General features: G+C 38.0%; 1 long non-coding RNA gene across 1 annotated transcript; it reads right to left on the minus strand.

Moving 5' to 3' along the window:
• Positions 1 to 347: 347 nt before the first annotated feature.
• Positions 348 to 5,761, minus strand: LOC116098180. The gene is made up of 2 exons (XR_004121731.1): positions 5,713 to 5,761; positions 348 to 663 (listed from the first exon to the last, which is right to left on the minus strand). It is a non-coding gene; the product is annotated as an uncharacterized LOC116098180 (long non-coding RNA).
• Between the last annotated feature and the right edge of the window lie 1,021 nt (positions 5,762 to 6,782).

Below are 6,782 nucleotides of genomic sequence, written 5' to 3' on the forward strand. Positions count from 1 at the left end.
GGGCTGGCTTGGCTGGGAAAAGTTCTTGCCATTTGATCTGACTACCTGAGTTTGATCTCAGCATACCACTGTGGCTTCCATGGATGCTCACATATGCATATTATGCTAATAATATTAACAATCATAACATGGACTATATGCATAATAAATATATAATGATACAAAATGTACTATAAATTATGTGAACATAAAATAAAATGCAGACTATGTTAAAGGAAGAAGTAGCTTACAGTTTACATGTGGAGACAGTGAAGACTTGAGAGAGCAATAACCATGCTCACATGGATGGGGCTAGGCAGGCCATGTAGACTTAGTTCCTTCACAGACATATCACTGTGGCTCTGTTGAAATCATATTTATCAAGCATAAAGGGATGCCAGGAAGATAATGACATGAAATCATCCAGTCTTATTCAATACTCATGCTCATAGTTCACACTTAAAGCAACTAAGAAAAGGAAATATTGGAAGGCAATATAGAGTAGAATGAGCTCATAATCAGAGGCTTCTTCATCCTTTCTCAGTGAATGGGATTTTCTGCTGCCACTCCAGGAGCAAGCCAGATTGTGAGTCTATCCTGTGGGTGAGAACCCCTGACACAAAGGGGTGTCGCTCATTCTGTTCGCAGACCTCTCACTCCATAGTCATCTCAGGAGAGAAGTGTCTATAGATGAAAAGGAGATTACTTTAATATAAAACCGGACTAATTGGTCCTTCTTCCCTCTTTGAAGTGATTTTGAAATGCACACAGCCCTACTGAGGATATTACAAATTATTGCTTTTAATGGATCTTGCAGCATAAAGTGCAGTGTGCTTGAACTCAAACTTGTGTCATGCTTTGCTGAATATTTTATGAATTGTAAAATTGAAAAGTAAGTTAAGATCCAGAAGAGGCTGCTGGCTCCACCAACTGATAAATCTTATTTGGAATTAGTATGTGCTATCCCTTTTAAGACCTATTCATTTTTTTTAATGATATTTAACTGAAAAACCCATAAAAATGAGGAAATTTTATCCATGTATCTTTGCAGCTTCCTTGTTAGTTATATGACTTAGTTGTTTCAACTTGCTCATTCTTCTATATGTGAAAAAGTGTTCCAAAGCGCCAGTGTGAGATTCACCCGTATTTTCTAGGTTGCCCCATTATTGATTATAAGTTGCCATACATATATATTCTCAAAGTACTTATTAACCAAAGGAGATCAGCTTATAAAGTGTCAGGGTGCTATTATTGGTTTTCTCTCTACAAAAGAGAAAAGAAACCTTTAAATAAAATGACTGGTGTTAATTATTCAGAACTCTGGAAATTAACTGAAGCCCACAAAAATGCTCTACTGAAAAAAAGAAGTGTCGAAGTTTTAAAAGTAGTGCAAGCAATGCTGTTCTCATCTAGGAAAGTTCTTAATGTTCTCTGTAGTTCAATACTATATAGCCAAAGCCCACAGATATTCTAAACCCTGTAAGGACCAGACTTCTAAAATTCTATTCAAAACATTGCCAAACTTAATATTTCTATTTCATTATTCTTTGTGAATTTTATACATGTGCAAAATGAAATATGACCACACTTCCCCTATTTCCCTCTTTAACACCTCCTAGTTTCCCCTCCCAACTTCATCCCATATTCATTTGTTGTAGGTTAATCCACTGCTTAGTGCTACCCGTAGATGTCCACTAGAGAATGGGAAATCTACCAGTGATCATATCCTCAAAGCAAGTAGAAGCAAGCAAGCAAGCAAGCAAGCAAGCAAGCAAGCAAGCAAGCAAGCAAGCAAGCAAGCAAGCAAGCATGCCAGTCAGCCTGGGAGCAAACAAACAAAACAAAAGAGAATGATTCTCCTTGTCCAGCCAGTAAATCCTCAGTAAGCAATGGGTTCCAGAGATCACCATTCCCACTACTCCCATGGCTTGAGTGGGAAATGTCCTACATATGCTCAAGCATTGAACATGTGTTCCTCAGTTGCTAACACTGTTCAGGGAGTTTACATGGTCAGGCTTCACTGGAGGACGTATGTCACTAGAGTATATCCTCACTCAGCTACCAGCTCTTTCTCCATTTTTTTTCCAGGAAGCCATGAGAGCTCTCAGTGTCCAGCTTCTGTGGCCATGACTGCCACCTGTCACTGAGCTTTTTTACAAAGCTATCTCTTTTAGCTCCAGAACCATAATGCAAGTAAACTTTTCTTCTCTAAGTTGCCTTGGCCATGGAGCTTTGTCACAGCAACAAAAAGGTAACTAACACTAGACCCATCAGAGAATTTGGCTGGCATGATGCTGCATTGGTCCTGTGCAGGAAATCACAGCTGCTGTGAGTCTGTGACTGCAACAACTATGACTTATTCAGAAGACAGCATTTCACAAGCATCCTGTGCATCCCCCAGCTCTTATATCCTTTCTGCCCTTTCCCCCTGATTTTGTGTAAATTTCCAGTTCCTGGGGGAGCTTCCACTCTCAGGTGTCTGCTTTAATGGTAACTGGACCACTTCTTGGAATAAAACATATAATAAAGAAATATATTTGAAGAACAACCAAAGTGGTGAGCACCAAGTGGAAATGTTTTTTTCCCTCTACCACAGACTGCCCTTATCAGGCTTCACATTTTGGTCTTTCAGAAAACTCAAAAATCCAGTTTGCGAGCATACTTTCTGGGATTCTGGTAGTTCAGAGGATCTATAGGCTGATCTGAGCAGGATTTGGAGACTGAGTGGCCTGATCCGAGAGAATGTGATCATCCATTACATCAGGTTTCACTTATCTCAGAATGTCTTGTAGATCATTTGAAATGGAGATCTGCTCAATCTTAGACTTATAGTCATGTGTGCATATTTTATTTTTCTGACATCAGAAATATGAGTATCCATTTGCAATAATTGATTAAGTATAAGTCCCTGAGAATTAACACCATTATATGGTACTGGTAGAAACTGAGGACACTGAGAACAAGTATTTATAATTTGACATGCACATTCTCTAAAAATACCAAATTATCATCTCAAGCCATTACTATTTTGTTGATGTAAAGAATGAGATTATATGGCCAATTGTTCTTGTGTAAGACCTATATTCTGCCTGGGATACAAATCTGCTGTGGTATTGCCTTAAAGGGTCTTGTCCAGGCAGTCCAGTATGAGTTCTTAAATGTCCGAAAGCAGTCCTTTAAAGGAACAGTGCTTTCTCTTAACTTGAGTTTTATATGCATAAACAATTGCAAAATTTGAGAATTAGCAGTATCTAAAAAAGGAACAATTTCAAACAATTGTAAGCCCTGTGCTATATATATCTTGGCTATCAGTATACAAATTAAAGCTTGATTTTTCAACATTTCAAAACAGTGGCTACAGTATGCAATTCAATTATTTGTGCTGAAGTAGAGGGAAATACACGAGAATAAACATGTGATCCAATCACATAAACTTTTGTCCCATAGAAGGGTTGTTTATAAATACAGTAGATTGTTCTTTATGCGATGCATGAATAAATTTACAGGAAATACAAAAGCATGTATACAATCAAATTTTAACAACTTGTCTTTGGAAAATCCAAATTACTATGCAATAGGCCCAATATCAATATTTTGCAATAATCAATTTAATTGCTGTTTGAAACAAGGAATAGATGTCTCATCAGGTTTTTAAGACATTCTTTATGTGATGCATAAAGGTTTTTAAGACATTCTTTCCAAAATACTTTCATGATTCTATCCTAAAATTCTTTATTTACATCACAACAGCTTCATAATAGGATGTTAAAGCTTTACTTGGAGATGAAGAAAGATGAATCCACCTTAATGTTCTCTTTTTCCAAGTAATTTCTGTGGGCACATAACTTAACATTTGATTGCAATTGATTATAATTGATAACAATTGATTACAGAAGCTTCCTCTACTTTCTGCAAAGCTCTTTGTCTTTTACCAGTTAATTTGCATCCCCCTTGACAATATCCAACAAAGGCTTAAGTCCTCATGTGGTGAGCTTAAAGGTGAGGTGTTAGCCAATTAACATCTCCAGGAAGCTTTTGAAAATAATTTAAGTAAGCAAATCATCTTTTCTTTCTTGAATTGTCTGTAACACAACCCTTTGTAGGATATAACTGAGGCCCCAAATATTGAAAAGATATTGCCTCTGAAACTTTTCTGAAGCAACAACTACCCCCAAAATTTTAAAGCTTGCTGTGTAAGAGCAAAGGTAGTAAAATTCCCCTTCAGAGGGATTAGCTAATAAAATACGCTTCAAATTATAAACAACACACACTGAAAAATTCAAAGTCCTAGCTTCTTGTATTGAAGCAGAGACAAAAAATTTTACGTAATGTAAGGCTATTAGCCATTTCTAAAGGCAAAACTTTTCAATGATTACAAACTCACTAGAAGCTAACCCTTTACAATTACCAGGATGCAGAGGAAAAAACAACCTTCCAAATACACAATAATTATATATGGAATAGGCAGGCCAGATTGTAATGCCTCTACAAGTTTTGCAGCCTCATTGACCTTTCATTAAATCTTAACATTAAACTTTATTTTGTATAACACCTGGGTAGATCTGAAATAATGCTATTGTGGTTTAAAAATAATTCCCCAGAGGCAAGGAGAGGCAAGGCCACAAAACTTCCCTAGGCAGGGTTTGTAAAACAAAAGAAATGCCACACAAGCCTTGCTGAGGCTGCTCTGAGCTTTGCATTAACTCAAATGTAAATATTTCTTAGTCTGAGTACACTGCCTGAGTCCTGTCCCAAAGCTTACACCTCCTGCAGTAAGGGCAGATTCCAGGGGAGCAATTTCACTGTCTGTCTACGCCTCTAAATTTTGGACAGTCTTTCCTAAGATGATTTATACTTAAAACATTCCGTATAACCTCGGCTCTCTGAAAGCGTTGTTTGTATTGTAGTCCCCTGCAAGGCAGCAAACACAGCTAAACCTTGTATGATTGTATAAGGCTCCAATTTTTGCCCAACGACAAATATATTCAGATAAGTCTGGTTTTGCTTTGTATGGCCAGATGTCTGCAGAGAGCTGCATTAGTGTTTTCATAAGACAATTGTATAACAAAAAGAACCCTGACTTGAGGGTCTCTGAAAATTCTACTAGCTGTTTTTAGTAGTACAAATTCCTTGGAACAGTTTATCAGGAGCCTGTTTGATATTAAATAAATTCTCACTGAGATCTCCTTTCTAACCCTGGGGGGTTAAATTTTGCTTCTACCACTGTATCCAATAAAGCTTGTTTTTAAAAAGGGCAGCAGGCCCATACTGGCCACAATTATTTTTAACTATTATTACTCTTACAATCATCTTAATTACAAAATATGGGTGAGTTAAGAATCCTGAGCTTTTGATCATACTGCAAACTGCAATGAATGGAACACTGGCAATTTTAACCATACTTTTTAAGTTTCTTTTGTATTATTGAGGCATAATCATAACTTTTGGAAAGCAAAATGCAATTTTAAACAATCCATTCTCTTTAAAATCAATACCACAAAAGCATTACTTCCATTTTACAAAGTTTGGCTTCCAATTCTTACATATGAATGCATGGCAGTGCAACTTCTAATGCTTCATTAATAAGACATTGTTTTAATTCTTATCTGTTACTGTCCAGCAGTAACGTTAAAACAGTAGGTTACCTGGAATATGAAGTTAGAAATAGATAGGAGGAGATAGGAGGAGATAGGATGAGATAGGATGAGATAGGATGGCCAACATTATACCTACCCACGAGGAGGGAACCTTAAAACACTAGACAGGAGCCTTTACTCAGCCATCTTGAACCTTTAATGAATCCTTTGTTCTCACCAACAGGTAGAATAAGTCAGGCAAAACCACACCCCCAAGTACGTCAGCACGTCAGTCCAATCAGCGACTTCATTTTTCCTCTGTGGAGGTGAAGCTTCCGAATGTAACTGGAGCCAGGTTGAAGGCGTGGCCAATAGCAGGAGATGGGCAGAGAGGTGTGGCTATGAGAGGCAGGCCTCAAACCAGGAGGGTAACACTTATCCCTTATAAGTCTAGTTTCTAGGATGAGAATTACATAAAATATTATCCCAATTTAGAAGTATCTTTAGAGGCTTGCTTTCCTGGGCTGGTTTATGCCATGTGTTGTTGTTTAAAATGACTTAAACCCTGAGTTAAAATTGAGTTTTAGGCTAACTTTTTGTTACCAATGTTACAAATTTTTAATCATACCAGCAGGTATTGGCTCCTTGTAGAAAGCTGCAGATGTGGCAGGACAATAGACTTCACCTAGTTTGGAAGACTCCAAACCTAGGTAGGCTAGCCAGCTGTGGCAAAACAAGGTCTGATTCAGCCCGCTGGAGGCTGGGGGAAGAGCAAATGTATGGATGTGTGTGTCCATGCATGGGCATGTGTGTGTGTGTGTGTGTGTGTGTGTGTGTGTGTGTGTGTGTGTGTAATGAAAGACTGGGAGACTTAGAAATTTGGGAAAAAAACATGTTAATGGAAGATGCATTAGGAAGTCTCTGTATCGAGCCAGAAATGTGGACTGGTCAGGTCACTGAGGCCCCCTCCAGCTAGGGCCCAGGATAAGAAACAGGATATAAGTTATCTAATTAGTCCTAGGAGCGGTCAGCCATTAAAAAGATAGCATTGACTAAACAACAGGATATAAGTTATCTAATTAGTCCTAGGAGCGGTCAGCCATTAAGAAGATAGTGTTGACCAAACCACATTCCTCTAGACAATGAGTGTGCAGGATGATTTCCTTGTGACCTGACTCAGCTGGGTAGTGGGTTCCTTTGGAATTTTCCATTGTTCCCTTGTTATGT

Source organism: Mastomys coucha, unplaced genomic scaffold (assembly GCF_008632895.1).
Source record: "Mastomys coucha isolate ucsf_1 unplaced genomic scaffold, UCSF_Mcou_1 pScaffold20, whole genome shotgun sequence".
Lineage (NCBI taxonomy): Eukaryota > Metazoa > Chordata > Mammalia > Rodentia > Muridae > Mastomys > Mastomys coucha.